Here is a 15,836-nt window from a genome sequence, read left to right as displayed (position 1 = left end):
GGCGCCACGCGCACTCGCGCCTCAAAACACACTCAGTCCCTGCGCTCTCTCCATCAGCTCACGCGCCCCCTCACCCTCCCACTCGCACCGTAAACACCCGTGTCCGCACCCCCGCTCCGCAAACACGCTCACGCCCTCCCCCTCGCTCCATCAACACGCGCTCCGCACGCTCAGCCAAACACCCCCTCCCGCACGCTCGCCCCGTAAACACGCGCCGGGCCCCACGCACACTCGCGCGTCCAAACAATCCTCCCTCGCGTGAACACGCGCGCCCCTCCCACGCCCCCCCCGCTCCTCCACAAACGCGCGTGTCCTCGCACCCGCTCCTCCGACACACTGGCTTCCCCCTCGCGTAAACACGCGCGCCCCCGCCGCGGGCACGGGTGCTCCCCACGCCCCGGCCGCGGCGCGCGCCCGGCCCCGGCCCCGCCCCCGCGCGCCCGGCCGGCCGGCGCGCCCCCGCCGGCCACCGCCCTCGCCCCGCACGCGCCCGGCCGACTCTCCCCTCGGCCGCACGCACACTCACTCCGACTTGGTGAGCACGACCAACGCTCGGTCGGGCTGGCGCCGAGCCGCCTCTGTCTTCCTACTCCTCCCGCGCGGCCCCGCCCGGCCCGGCCCGGCCCCGACAGCCCAGCCCTGCCCCGACCCGCTCAGCTCCACACGCCGCGGCTGGAACGACTCGGGCTCCGGGTACCGCTGTCTCCCCGCCACAGCCCGAGTGCGCCGCCCGGGCCAATAGCGGGGCGCGGCGGTGAGCTCACCGGCCTCGGCCACGCCCTCTGGGCCCCGCGGGCCAATCGGAGGGCGCTACGTCACCCGGAGCCGGGCAGAGGCAGGTGTGGGGCGCGGAGCCGCTCGGCGCGGGGACTGCGCCGGAACTGCGCCCGAGCCCCGCGGCGCCGCGCTGGACGGCGGCGGGCCCGGCCCGGAGGGTGCGGGCGGAGCGCGGCCCCGGGCGCGCCACGGCCCCTCGCGATGCCGTCGCCCGCCCCCCCCGCCCAGATTCCGAGAGGCCCGCCAGCCGGGTGGCCACGGTCCCCTCGAGGGCAGGAACGACTCCGAGCCCGACGGCCGCGCCCGCTCCCCCGGGCCCACAGCCCCGGGCGGCCCCCTCTGGGGCCCGCGCCGCGCGGGAGGGGCGCTCGGGCCACGTGCTCCCGGCCTGCGGAGCCACCCCTCGCCCGGCCGCCGACTCCCGGCCCCGCGGCGCCGTCGGGTCCGCTCGGGAGCCCCGCACCCTGGGGCCCCGCGTACCCGGGCCCGGGCTCCCGGCGCAGCCCTGGCGCGCCCTGCGGCGGCGGCGGCGGCGGCGGCGGCGGCGTCTGCAATGCAGCCACGGGAGGAGCCGGCGCTGCGCTGCGCCGCGCCGCGAGCGGGGGAGCGCGGAGGGCTGGGCGGGAAGGAGGGGCGCGGGGCGCGGTGAGCCGGCCGACGGCTGCGGAGCCGGGGCAGCGCCCGGGAGGCCGCCGGGGCACTTGGGCGGGTCCCGGGGTCGGAGTGCGGAGGGGCCCGGGTCGTCGGCCAGGGCGGGGCCGAGGATGTCTGGGCAGGGATGCTGCAGGACGGCTCCCGTGGGAGTTCAGGAGTGTCCAAGGCGCCCATTCCGGCGGCGCAGGGCCTGACCTCCTTAACTGAAGTTCAAGGGCCTCTGCCCATCCCTCGGCTCTAACCCTGGTGTCCAAAAGTTCTGGCTTCGGCTTTCTCACTTGGATGCTTCTGCATAGTATCGCTTGCTTCCCGCCTCAAGCCCAAGTCACACCTCTCCATCAAGACTCAACGTCTGCAAGCAGCCTTCCCAGGCATCCCAAATGGACACCACCACCCCTTCTCCTTTCCCTGTAACAGGTGTAGTCCTGCCGATTCAATTAACCCCACCGACGGCCTTGCACACAGAAAGTGCTTGACCCGTGCAGACTTGTGATGAGCCCATCTTCTCTTTTTTCCCTCATATTCTCAAAGATCGTAAAAACTGGTTATGTCTCCTTTCTGCCATCTGGGTTAAAAAGTCTCGAAAGATGGGGGCAGAGTCTCTTTTACTGAGCCTACCCAAACGCACACGAAAACAACCACAGAATTTTGCACAGCCGTCAAGACTGTACAACCAAAACTGAGTCGTTGTTTAGAGACCAAGCCCAAGGACATCCCTAGTGGGGCTGGCTCCCATCCTGTGCCACGCCTCTGAGCCAGCAAAGCAAGCAGGTGGAGTATGGTCTCACTCTTGGGGCCGATGGCTGATTCTAAACCTCAGCAAGTCCCTCACCTGCCCCGGCAAAGTCAGAACAGTCGAACGCACTCACAATCCAGCTCCAACAAGTCCTTCATATTCCCACCCCCATTGCCTCTGCCCTGCTCTCACCACACTGGACCCCTGCGCTTCCCTGCTCTGCTTATGCACTTTCCCCCCCTTTATCTGCTAGGGGCATTCTTATCCATTCATTGAGGCCTGGCTCAGATCCCCTGGCTGCTCTCAGCGGAGCAGACCCAGGAGCATTGTTATGCATTACTATTTCAGCACTCTGTTGCCTCCAGGAGAGGCAATGTAAGGATAGTAGTCGGGGACAATGTTAGATTCTCCCATTTGCTAACTGTGTTCCCCATGGGCTGTGCCTTCAGATCTATGGGTGAGAATTAGATGAGCCAATAGATGTCAGGTGCTTACACCAGTGGTGCCTGACACATAAGTTACACTCAATACAAGTTCGCTCTTGTTGCCATCAGAATCAGGGTGTCTTGGAGTGGTGGATAGTGGCTGGAAAGGAGTGGGGGTGGGTTTCTGGGTTTCTGGTAATGTTCTCTTCTTGACCTGGGCACTGGTTTTAGTTTGTGAAAACTCATTGAGCTGAGTTTCACATACTTACGATATATGCAATTTCCATATGTACTGTACCTTAATAAGAAGTATTTTTAAAAGTTAGTTGTTGTTAGCTGAGAAGGAGACACCTCTAATCTCTTTGAGAACAGGAATGGAGTTTTAACTTATCTTGGCACCTTGCACAATTCCAGGCACGCTGGAAGGATTCAGCTAATAGTTGTTGAATTGCTCTGAGTAGATTATGAGCAACAGAGACCAACTGGGGAGGTGGGATCATGAGGGGCAATACCTGCCTTTATACACGCAGTGCAGGGAACTCAGGATGATTGGGTCCAGGTTCAGCCACCTGGACCCCAGCTGAAGAAAAAGCCTCCAGACTTTTCTTTCAGGTGGGGAACTTTGTTGTTGTTGTGTGGTTTTTGTTTGTTTGGTTTTGGTTTTTTTCTTCCCCCTTGGATTTGCTTTTGAAAAGGCAGAAGTTCAGCTCTCGTTCAGACCTGGGCATCCCAGCTGCCTGCCATGACCCTTCACCCTTCCTCCAGCAGCTCATGTCCACCTGGCATGAAAGAAACGTTTAGCCATGGCTGCTTCAACACATTGGCTGGTCCCTGATGTCAGAGTTGGGGTCAGCAACCTGGAGCTCTCCTTCCAGGCAGCCCGAGGTGACATTTCTGCACTAGGAAAGTCCTCAGCTGGGGCCATTCGCCTCTTGGAAGATCTGCCGCTCTCCTTCCCCTCTGCACCTGTGTCTTGGGGTGGAGGCCACAAGAGCAAGTGCCCTCCCTGGGCCCACACCTGGAAAGGCAGGCGGAGCTGGGGCAGGGTGAGCTGGATGCTTCCGGAGTAAGCTCAGAGCTCAGGCAGTGTGCTGGCAGGGTGTCTTTCCTCTTGGGTATTCATGCTCCTCTCTTCCAGGTTAGGAAATGACAGGGTGAGGCAGGCATGTGCTTCAAGCAAATTCTTCCACTAGGTTTTTATGGAGCTTTGAGTATACCTGGGTCATTTTTTTAAATAGTGAAGAAGAAAACTTTGCTCGGTGATGACTTCACTTGGTAGCACCCAGACCAAGTGCAACTGTTGCATCTTAAAGCAGAGATGGTGTGTCCGTATCCCAGCCCTAACCTCTGCTGAGGGTCTCAGGAGGATGAAGGGAACTACGGTTTGTTGGGTACCTGATATCTGCCTGCTATTACGCTAGACACTCACATACACTGCTACTATTTCTCCTGCAAGCTGGATATTGTACAGAGGGGAAAATGAGGCTGCAAGGAGTCAGATAACTTGCCTAAAGTCATACAGACCGTATGCGGCAGGTCTGGGTTTCAAGTTCTGAACCTGTACTCATTCTGCCCCTGTGATGGCTCTCCAAGTACCTAAAAATTCTTGCCATCATTAAGATTCCCTTTGTTTAAGAAAGCAGTCTGGGAAATTTCTAAGAAACAGGACTTCTTTTCTTCAGCCCCGGCAACTGTGATGATTGTTTATGTCAAGATGTAGATTCTACTGGGCCAGGTTCCTGAGTAACTGTGATGAATAGGACCTTCCTTACCAACTGACATTGGACTTGAGCGTTAGAGAGAAATAAGTCATTTGACATGGGGTTGTTTGTCACTGCAGCATAACTTCACTTCTCCTATCTCATAAGAAATCAAATATGTTTCTGCATATATCAACTTCTAATAAAAAATAATCAAATAGTAGTCCTAAACTAAGTGACAACTTAAAAATAAATGCAAGATGCATATTCATTGTATCTTTAAGGCCTTAGGAAATATAAAAGTATTTTTAGAAACCATGGGTAAGAGTGACAAAATAATTCAATGGGGAAAGGATAGTCTTTTCAACAAATAAGGCTGGAGTAACTGGATGTCCCCATGTAAAAGAATGAAGTTGGGCCCCTACCTCATACCATTTGTAAAAATTAATTCAAAATGGATCAAAGACTTAAATATAAAAGCCAAACTACAAATGTCTTAGAAGAAAATGTCGAGAGAAATCTTCATGTCCTTGGATTTGGCAATGGTTTCTTAGCTATGGCATCAAACCACAAGCAACCAAAAAAAAAAAAAAAAAAAAAATTGGGCTTCATCAAAATCAAAAACATTTGTGCTTCAAAGGACACCATCAAGAAAGTGAAAAAGGCAATTCACTGAATGGGGAAAATATTTGTAAATCATATACGTGATAAGGAACTTGTATTCCTTATCATTCTTACAACTCAAGAATAAAAAGCAACCTTTTTTTTTTTTTAAATGGGTAGAGGATCTGAATAGATATTTCCCCAGAGAAGATAAACAAATGGCTAATAGCACATGAAAAGCACATGAAAATATGCTCAGCAACATTAATCATTGGGGAAATGTAAATCAGAATCACTAATCAAAACCACAAAAATGCAAATCAGATACCACTTCACATCCACAGGATGTCTATAATAAGAAAGATGGGCAATAACAAGTGTTGGTGAGGATGTGGAGAAACTGAAACACTCCTACTCTGCTGGTGGGAATGTAAAATAGTGCAGCTGCTTTGGAAAATAGTCTGGCTCTTCCTCAAAAGTTTACTCATAGAGTTACCATATGACCCCACAATTCCACTCCATGTATATACCAAGAGAAATGAAGACATATGTCCACACATATGGACATTTATATGGCAATAAAAAAGAATGAAGAACTGACACCTGCTGCAACATGGATGGACCTTGAAGAAATAATGCTAAGTGAAAGAAGCCAGTCCAAACGAACACATATGATATGACTCCAGAATGGGCAGACTTATAGAGATTGAAATTAGATGAATAGTTGCCTTAGGCAGGGGAGGAGGGAGGAGCCTGGGGCAGTGGGACAGGACTGTTAATGGGTAAAAGGGTTTCTTTTTGGAGGAATAAACTTGTTCAAAAATTGGGTTGTGATATTGACTGTACAACCCTGTGAATAGACTAAAAAACTTTGAGTTGTACACTTTAAATGGGTGAATTGTATGGTATGTTAATTATATCTCAGTGGAGATATACACACGCACAATAAGAGGAAGAGAAAAAGAATGAAGTATAAAAAGAATCAGTGGATTAATTTTAGAAGAGAAAACTGAGTGACGGGAAAAGAAAAACCAAGATCAGGAGGGTCTGATGGCTAATCCTTTGTCAGTGGGTCCCCTCTTGCTCACTGAGCCCCCGTGCCCGGCCCTCGGTGGGATATGGTGGCAGCAGGTGGAGAATGTGGCCTGGCTAGGTGACTGCTCAGTGAGGAGACAAGACAGACACAGGGGAGGCGCTGAATCCCGTGATGGTGACCCCATGGGGCAGAAGGATGATGGAAGAGGGCACCTGTCTAATTGTGCTTCTGAAGGATTGTGAAAAGGCCAGGGGTGAGTCCATCAAGTTCCCACTTGTTGTGACTGCCTCCTCGACAGCTAGGGATCCTGGAGAGAACCGTGGCCTGAACTTGGGGTCCCCTTGGAGAGGTCCCTGATAGGCCGGGCTTCTCCACCACAATGGTTGGCTGATTCAGGGGTGAAGGTGAGCTTTGCAGAGAGCCTCAGACACCTCAGCTGAGCTGCCAGTGTCCTTGTCAGACCCCTGAGCCTCCCATGGGAGTGAGGCGCTGGGTGGGGGCAGGGCAGCCCGGACCCTGCTTCCTGCATCACCACTAACTACCTGTGTGCCAAGCTCCTTTCTCTTCCTGTGCCTCACTTTCCTCTTCTGCAAAATGAGGTCTAAGGCCATGCAGATGGGGTCCTGGTGCAGGTCCAGTGGGACCTGACACAGCAAGCACCCCTGCGCTTTGGCTGCAGGGACTGTGGATTTGAAATGACCAGTCCCGTGAATGCAGCTGCGTGCATGCCCCCAGGCAACCCACAGCATTGAGGGCACTGGCACATGCTTGCTGTTTTGAGCCACTCAGCTTTGGGGTGGTTTGTTACGCAGCATTAGATTACTGTAGGGGACAGCTGTATGAGACAAGGTGTTTGCTACCAGGGCAAACCGTGCTGCCAGGATTGGTATCAGCCCGGGAAGACTGTCAGCTCAGTCTGGGAACTTGGGGATTTCTCTTAAGGGCCATGATGCAGAAAGAGAATCCAAAGAAGTTGGGGGAAAGAAACCACCTTCACACACTCTCCCTGGTGGCTCATACAGGCCCATCCATTCCCTCTGCCCCCTCCCCCAGGATTATACACATGCCAGATGATAAAATACATGGCTAGTCTCCTATGAGAGCGGGGGACGTGCAGAGACGTGCTCTGCTCTAAGGAGCAACAGAGTCAAAAGGCGGATAATCCAACATACATTCAGGAAGTGGTAACATGTGGTGATAAAGCACCCAATGGGCTTTAGTATCCACAGCCCTGAGCTGCGTGACAAAGGACAAGTCACCTGACGAGATTCAGCTTCCTTGTCAGTAAAATGGGGATGGAAACATCACCTGGAAACAGGGAGAGGATGAAATTGGATAATGAATGTAAAGTGGGAGCCCAGGGACTAGGGGGCACCCTGGGTGGGGCTTGGGGACAAGGACAAAGGACCCATGCCAGTGTGGCTCATGGTCCCACCCAGGCCTTCCAACTCACCAAGGTCCCATCTGCTCTAGGACTCTGGGCAGAATGGTCCTCATGGACAAGGAGGTATAGCCTCCATGGACAGAATAGTGAAGACTTAATAGGCAGATGCCACCTGGGGAGGGGAGACACCTGGTTCTTCCTCTTGGGATGGGAGCTGCCATCATCACCACCATCATCACCATCATCACCATCATCATCATCATCATCATCATCATCATCACCATCATCATCATCATCATCATCACCATCATCATCATCATCACCATCACCATCATCATCATCATCACCATCACCATCATCATCATCATCACCATCATCATCATCACCATCATCACCATCATCATCATCATCATCACCGTCGTCATCATCATCACCATCACCGTCATCATCATCACCATCATCACCATCATCATCATCATCACCATCATCATCATCATCACCATCACCATCATCATCATCATCACCATCATCATCATCACCATCATCACCATCATCATCATCATCATCACCGTCGTCATCATCATCACCATCACCGTCATCATCATCACCATCATCACCATCATCATCATCATCACCATCATCATCATCACCATCATCACCATCATCATCATCATCATCACCGTCGTCATCATCATCACCATCACCGTCATCATCATCACCATCATCACCATCATCATCATCATCACCATCATCATCATCATCACCATCATCATCATCATCACCATCACCATCATCATCATCACCATCATCATCATCATCACCATCACCATCATCATCATCATCACCATCACCATCACCATCATCATCATCATCACCATCATCATCATCATCATCATCACCATCATCATCATCATCACCATCATCACCATCATCACCATCACCATCATCACCATCATCACCATCATCATCACCATCATCACCATCATCACCATCATCATCATCATCACCATCATCATCATCACCATCATCATCATCATCATCAAGATAATATTTGCTGGGTGACTACATTCTTTACACATGTTAATTCCTTTCATCCTCACACCAAGTTTGTGCAGTGGGTGTTCCTATTACCATGGTTTTACAGAGGAGGAAACTGAGGCACAGGGGGTTAAGTAATTTGCCCTGGACTGTGCACTAGTGAGCAGCAGAGACCCCGATCCCCCGCACTCCTGAGCTGGAGCTCTTAGCTGCTTCTCTGCTCGGCCCCATGTGAGAGCTAAAGAAACAGCCTCCGTGACAGTACAACGGGGTGAAGGGCCCCTCCTTAACCAAAAGACAGGCTTGGCAACTTGGCTGGCAGGGCCGAGGCCCCTTCCTCCCCCCCAGCACTCTCCCTGAAGCTGTGCCTGTCAACGCAACACCACCCTTTGGTACCAGGAGTCTGGGTGGCACACCGCAGACAAACTCAAGGAGACGGGTCCTGTCTGGCCTGGGGACCCTCTAAGCTGGCCAGCAAGGCCAGTCTGTGCCTGGGCTTTATTCGAAGCAGGAGCCTAAAAGCCCTTGAGGGCAGAGTAGCCAAGTGGTGAGGCCCCTGCTTGGGAGGCAGAAGGGCCGGGGCACTGTTTCCAGCTCTGACCCCTTGGAAAGACTCTATTCTCTGCCCTCAGTGTGCTCATCTGTAAAACAGGGATGATAATAGTAGCCGCATCCCAAGGTCATCATAAGGACTATTTGTGAAGCTCGTAGCCCGGTGCCCAAAAGGTGTTAGCACCTTGTCTCAGCTAAACAATAGGGCAAGGTGACTAGTCCACACCTTGGCCAAGACAGCCAGAAAACTCAGGCGCAAGCCAGCAAAACTCCAGATGAGGCCTCTGGCCTGGGGTGGGGGTGGTCTGAGTTGTGGGCCCACCATGGGGTCTCAAAGGGCAGGTCCGGGGCCTTGGCAAAGCCCTCAGGACAGTGATGAAATCCTCTTCATGCAGGACATCTCATTTTTGGAGAATGGCTCTGTTATGGGCTGAGTTTTTACACCCCCAGAAATTCATAGATTGGAGCCCAATGGACCTCAGAACGGGACTGTATTTGGAATCAGGGCCTTAAAGGGAGTGATTAGATTAAAAGGAGCCTGTTAGGGTGGACCCTAACCCAATCTGACTGGTGTCCTTATACGAGAAGGATATTGGGACACACAAAGACAGCACACAGAGAAAAGGCCGTGTGAGGACACAGCGAGAAGGCGGCTGTCTGCAAGACAAGAAGACAGGCCTCAAAAGAAACCAAACCTGCCCACACCTTGATCTTGAACTTCTAGCCTCCAGAACTGTGAAAAAATAAATGTCTATTGTTTCAGCCATTCCATCTGCGGTATGTTACCTGGTAGTAACAAAGACAAGCTAAGACAAGCTTTGTCTTCTAAGCCCGGCTCCCCACATGTCCATGCATCTCTTTACCTGGCTGAGGGCTCATAGACCTTCAAGTGCACAATACTATGGCTCCCTGTTCAAGGTCATGCTTGCCAAATCAGGGCCCAACCCTCCTGCAGATCCTTCCAGAGAGGATCTCAGGAAGCTTTGGTCTTTGGGGTCTGAGAGCATCACAGGCGCCCACTGGGCTGCAGTTGTATGGCCCAGTGGGGTCACAGTTAAGAACAGTGGTGTTTACTCAAAAGGTACACTCAAAATGCACTTACTAAAGCTGCTGTGGTATACTTTCTTACGAAGTAGATATTATTCATTTTTTTTAAACTTGGGAACCTGATTAAGGAGAAATGAGTATATTCGACTGAAGGTGACAACAGTCAAAAGACCGGATATTTACGCTGAAGACCACTTTGAAATCACCATCCTGACAGTTGCTGTGACCAAACCCTGAAGCTTAGACACTGGTGGTAACAAGAGCTGGGAAGTTCCCCTTTTAGGGAAGCAACCAGCAGCTTCCTACAAATAATCAATCATTACCGAGGTCACCAGGGGAGGGGCTTGTCAAATCCCGCTCTGTTACCGAAACGAAGGAAAAGCAATCAAAAGGGAAGGCGCGATTAGAGGCCAGTGCATCTTAGGCTACAACCATCTCACATGCCTCGGAGAAGCAGAGCTGACATGTTGAGCTCAGGGAGAGTTTTGGACACCCTTAGGTGCTCAACACCGTTACTGAGAAAAACAGAAGAGGGGCCAGGGAAAAGCACAGATGTGTTACACACACATGTGTGCCCCCATCCCCAGTTGGTCTCTGACACCCTGGTATCCGCTGTGGCCCCTCAAAGGGCAGCCACATCCCCACGCAGGCCTGCAGCTCGTGGGCTTCTGGACCACTGAAGCCGGGTCAGTCCCTGGCTTGGCCCTGCTGCCTGAGAAGCACCATCCGCAACAAAGTGAAATCCCCTGGGATGCTGTCACTAGAAATGCAGCCCCACCCAAGGATCTTCCCAGCTTTAACTCACTTTCAAGTAACTTAAAACAATGCCAGGGCCTTTCAGCAAATATAAAATGAGCCCCCGCTCACTTTCTTCTGGGAATCAAAACCGAGAATGCTGGGGGAGGAATGATGTCTGGAAGTGCAGTCAGGGGGCCTGGAGGTTCACACTTCCTGCTGCACGACTGCTCTCTGCTCAGAGCTGGCTTTTTCTCCTGCTGCTTTTCCAGGAACGGGCAGAAAGACTCGTGATAAATGCATCAGCCATCTCCAAGTGCCAGGGCACTGGAGGCTTCGAATGCATCAAGCCGGACCTCGTAAGGCCACATCTGCAGGACTTCTGGGCGGGCCCTCCTTGGAGCTACACACTAGAGCTTCCCCTGGTTTTAGCTGTTCCCGGGGGGCCCAGGCCAGGCCTTCTGATGTCATAATAAACATCACTGAGCTTATAAAATTAGAGCATTGCTGCATTTTTCATGTCTGAGAATCACACTGAATTGTTCACATCTTGGAAGATGGCCGAATGCTGCATCTAGGTTTTCTCTTTCTCTTAAAGGTGAATTATTGAGCAGGAATGCTCTTTGCCCAGGACCCCACCCTGGCTCTGAGATTCCCATGTGCACCCAGCTGGTTACCATTTGCAAGGTCAGATCCACTCCCATCGGTGTTGGGGGAAAAAAGAGGAGCACTGTTGGAGGAGGGGCTTCCTCCAGGGGGTGGGGGGAGGGAGAAGGCTGAGTGGCAGCTCCAAATGGAGCTGCTCACAACCCTTCAGCAGCAAATGGAGCCAACAGGAGAACACTTCAGTGAGGAAAGAACACTGCTGGAGCCAGGGGTGCTGTCTGCAGGATGGAGACGGGATGCAGGTTCATTTACAGAGCATCACGGGCCGTGGCACAGGTGAGTAATTTAAAGAGCTAATTGAGATAATATGTGAGAATAATAACCTTAGCTGTCAAAGGCTCTTAAAATTTCTCATTGGACTTCACATTTAAGTGGATGGATCTGTAATGTAGTGAATTTCACATCTCTGCCCAGGAAATCTTGAGCTTTGCACAGTATTCTCTGCAGAAGACAAAGTAGTTGCCCAAACCATTTTTCATAATAAAATGTGTCTTGAGCCCCAGAGAATTGCTGAGCACTACACAATATCCACGTAGGGGCGACACTTTGAAAACAACGGCAACAACAACAGCAAAAACCATGTCAGACACTCAGCGTTTCCTCTAGAGACAAGAACAGCAAAAAGAAATTGGTCTGCTGGGTGAGAAGCAGGGGAGACAGGCTGGTGGGGGCAGAGGAGGGGAGGTGCAATTCTGCGCAGTAGACACTTTAACCTTGACCAAAGAGAGGTCTGGCTTTTGTCCTTGCCTTCTGGGAGGTGACCTCTAAGCCCTTGGAATGTCCTGCTGGAGGGAGTGGCTTAGTTTGCCTGAGTCACTGGAGAGTCCTACAGTATGATTTAAGGTAGGAGCCGGTTACAGTGGAGAGTTGTAGGGTAGGGGCTGGCCACTCTAGAAGGATCAACCACGCGATTTAGGGTAAGAACTTTAGGTCACACAGTTTCAGCCAACTCGGGAGAGACCGGAGACCGAGATCAGCCATGAGGGCAATCCCTCACGCCTACGCGGTGGAGCCCCAAGAAAAACTCTGGACACCAAGGCTCAGGTGAGCTTCCCTGATTGGTGATTTTCCGTGAGCACTGTCACACATCGATCCAGGGACATTAACGCTGACCACAACCCACGGGAGAAGACAATGGAAGGTGGGTGTTTGGTGCCCTCCTGGACCCTGCCGGACACACTTCTTCCCTTGGCTGGTTTCCATCTGGATCCCTTTGATGTAATAAGCTGTAACTGGGAGTATAATGGCTTTCATGGCCTCTATGAGTCCTTTCCACGAATGGTGGAAACCGAGCATGGATTGTGAGTTGGCTGACTGTTTGCACATTCTTTCTACATATGGAGAGCGTTCCTCTGAACAAACATAGTTTTCATACAGAGTTAACCCCTGTCAAGTGCATTCTCTTCCTGATGGGAGCACAGAGGGGCTCCCTGCCCCTCTCACGTGCTCGCCTAATACTCGGAACCTGCCCCTATGGGGCACTCATCACACCAACTGTGCTGTCCGGCTTGCCTCATGTCCTGGGCCATGCACTCCTGGAGGTAGGGGCACGCCCAGTTGACCCGGTTGACTCAGCAGGTACCAGTGACCGATGGGCAGGTGTACAGGCTGCCTTCTACCAAAGCTGTTTCTTCCATTGTGGCTTTATGACCTGGCTGAGGAGTGAGGTGCCTACCTAAGAATGTGGGGTCACAAGTGCCGGAGGAGGTGGGTATCGTGAGGCTTCAACAGGGTCATGAACAGGAAGCTGTTGGCATGGGCCCTGGCTGGAATGGCTGTCACTGTCATACCAGAGCACTTTGGTGCAGTGAATTCCATGGAGATGGGTGTGGATAGGCAGGTTTTCATGGCTCCTGACTCAGCTACCCACCTACCAACTCATTCATTCACTCACCAGGCTAAGGTAGGGTTGGGTCAGACAATGAGGGAGTCACAGAGGGTCAGATGAGGCCCTCCTCCAGACCCCAGCATGGTGACACACCATGCAGAGACTTGCCAAGGACCTGATTGGGAAGTCCCCATCCTCTCTGAGGTCCAGAGGGGAGATGGGTCTGAGCAGCTCAGGGAGGAGACTTGCTTTTTCTCTTCCTTTTCCAAATCCAGGGAGCTGAGTAGTGAATTCTCTGCCCCTTAAAAGCTCTGAAGGCAGCCTCAAGGGCACATTTTTAATAAAGGTCAAGCTTCTGCATTCTTGCCTTGGGTTATTTGCCTGAAGCTTGTCCAGTGACAGGGAAACCAGAAAGGGGTTGATGGTGCCTGGTCAGTTCTGGACACCCTCCCCAGCTGCTTCTGACATCAGGGATCCTGTAGCCTAAAGCTGGAGTCAGTCAGCAGTGTCACAAAGACACCACTGTCTGTCCATCCATCCGTCCATCCATCCATCCGTCCGTCCTTCTGTCCATCCGTCTGTCCATCCATCCATCCGTCTATCCCTTGAAGAAATATTTATTGAGCACCTACTGTGTTCCTGGCCTCTTAGGGCATGATTATAACTAAGACAAAAGTCCTTGGCCTCAGAACTCAGCTATATTCTCACCTTTGTCAATTTCATCCACACCCTTTGACCCATTTCTTCCCAGGCCACCTCCATGCAGTCATGTCACAGATGTCTCTCTCCTGCCCACATGCTTCTCTGAGCTCTGGAGCCTAAGTCCACTCACTTGCTGTTGTTGACTTTTCCCATGGATGTCCCAAAGGCCCTTCAAACTCAGCCCAACTCGTGATCGGTCCTCCTCCAGGGTGCATGACACGGAGCCCCCATACCTAACCCATCTACAAGTCCTACTGATGCTACCTCCTGAATCTCTCTTGATGGTCCCCTTTTTCCAGAACTGCCAAGTCCAGCATCATCTCTAGCCTGGAGGATTCACTGGTCTACCCTCGCCAGCTCTGGCTCTCCTTCAATCCGTTCTCCGTGCAGCAGCCAAGAGCACTTCTCGAAATGCAAACTTGGTCATGTCCATGCCTCTCAAACCTTCCATGGCTTTCCTCTCCTTGGGGATAAATCCAGCACTCCTCAGCCTGGCTGGTGCCTGGGTACCCCCTCTAACCTGTCTGGTCTGATCCCCACACAAGGTGGCTCCCTTATATCCACGAGGCTCCCTCCCACCACAGGGCTGTCTGTGCGTGCTGTTCCCCATGCTGTTCCCTCCCCTCTCCATGGAGTTAACTTCTGCTCCTCCATCAGACCTCAGCGCAGGGGCCACTTCTTCAAGAAATCCCTCCCAGACCTCCTCTTAACCCTCCGTTACAAGCTCCCCACACACTTATTTGTGCAAAGGCTTGGCGTTCAGGTCTGATTTTTCCTCTGCTAGATGGTAAGCTGGGTGAGCACAGGAAACTCATCTGCTCGTTTTCATTCATTCCTTTGTTCTAATCCCAGCACTGGCCCAGGGCCTGGCACCTACTGGGGGCTCCAGTACCAGTTAGGGAATAAATGATTACAAAGGAAGAATTGCTAAGGGAGGAATTTACGAAGTGTAATGGAAAAGCCAAATAAAAAGAAGGCATCCTGTGTGTGGGGCAGTGGGATGAGGGGGGAAGTCAGCTTTTAGAGGGGAAGGGCCCTACAGTAGAAATTTTCAATGGAGCAGGAGTTCTCTAAAGCAGCCACAGGAAAAATAACCTGAGAGACCAGAGGGAACGGCATGTGTGAAGGCCTCGAGGTGAGAAACACTACAGTATGTTTGGGGAAATCTGGGTATTTTGGTAGAGAGGAGGGGAGAGCCTTGTGCAGGGGGAGAGGAGGGGAGGTCTGAAGATGAGCCGAGGAAGACAGGCCGAGGGCAGCTTAGAAAGGGTCTTGGATTCTGTGCTGCAGAGTCAGAGTTGATCCTGACCTTCCCAGATGACCACGCCCCTCCCAACAGGTGCTGCTGGCAGCCCCGCCTCCATTTCTAACTCATCGTGCTGCACTGGGTTACAATCACCAGTTTTTGGGTCTGTCTCTCCCAGGGGACCGCACCTTGCACAGCGCCTGGCACACAGCGGGTTCTCGTCAATCCTTTCCAAAGGCATCAGTGATACACAGCATGGATGGGGAGGGAAAGAATGTGGCGGCAGGAAGGCCAGTGGGGAGGCTCCAAGCCCGGGTGTGTGATGCTAAAGGCCTGAGATAGAAAAATGGTAGAGGACCCGGAAGATGGGAGGAGGAAGCCCTGGGGGTCCTACTTTGCAAACTGCTTGGCTGGGGGGAAGAGGGTCGTGGGGAAGGGAGAAGCAGGGACGAAGGATGTTTCTAGCTCTGGAGGCCCCCATCGGATGCAGCATAACCGCAGTAGGGAGAAGAGGCGCAGAGGAAGGCTCTCATTGTGTGGAGGTCAGGGGCCGGTGGATGGGGTCAGACCACTATGTATGATCCTCTCGTCATCACCTGCTCACTGTGTGTCTGCGTCCTCATCTGTAGGATGGGGGACCTCGTAGGTAGTTGGGAAGTTTGAGTGAATCGATACGCGTAAACGCTTCATAGATAGGGCCTGGCAGG

General features: G+C 52.5%; 1 protein-coding gene across 8 annotated transcripts in view; it reads right to left on the bottom strand.

The window, feature by feature from the left end:
* CAMTA1 (calmodulin binding transcription activator 1) overlaps positions 1-15,836 on the bottom strand; it is an 875,067-nt gene that overhangs the window by 50,613 nt on the left and 808,618 nt on the right. Inside the window, exon 1 of one of the 8 annotated variants that reach the window (XM_036854385.1) lies at positions 527-674. The exons of 5 other annotated variants lie outside the window; for them this stretch is intronic. The gene's annotated coding sequence lies outside the window, so the exon portion shown is untranslated. Of the gene's footprint in view, positions 1-320; positions 377-526; positions 675-15,836 lie in introns of those variants that run through there. 2 more of the 8 variants (XM_036854368.1, XM_036854375.1) reach the window with 2 other exon arrangements.

Source organism: Balaenoptera musculus, chromosome 1, assembly GCF_009873245.2.
Source record: "Balaenoptera musculus isolate JJ_BM4_2016_0621 chromosome 1, mBalMus1.pri.v3, whole genome shotgun sequence".
NCBI lineage: Eukaryota > Metazoa > Chordata > Mammalia > Artiodactyla > Balaenopteridae > Balaenoptera > Balaenoptera musculus.
The sequence above is the reverse complement of the archived record's forward strand: the minus strand, read 5'-3'. Positions and strand labels throughout refer to the sequence as shown.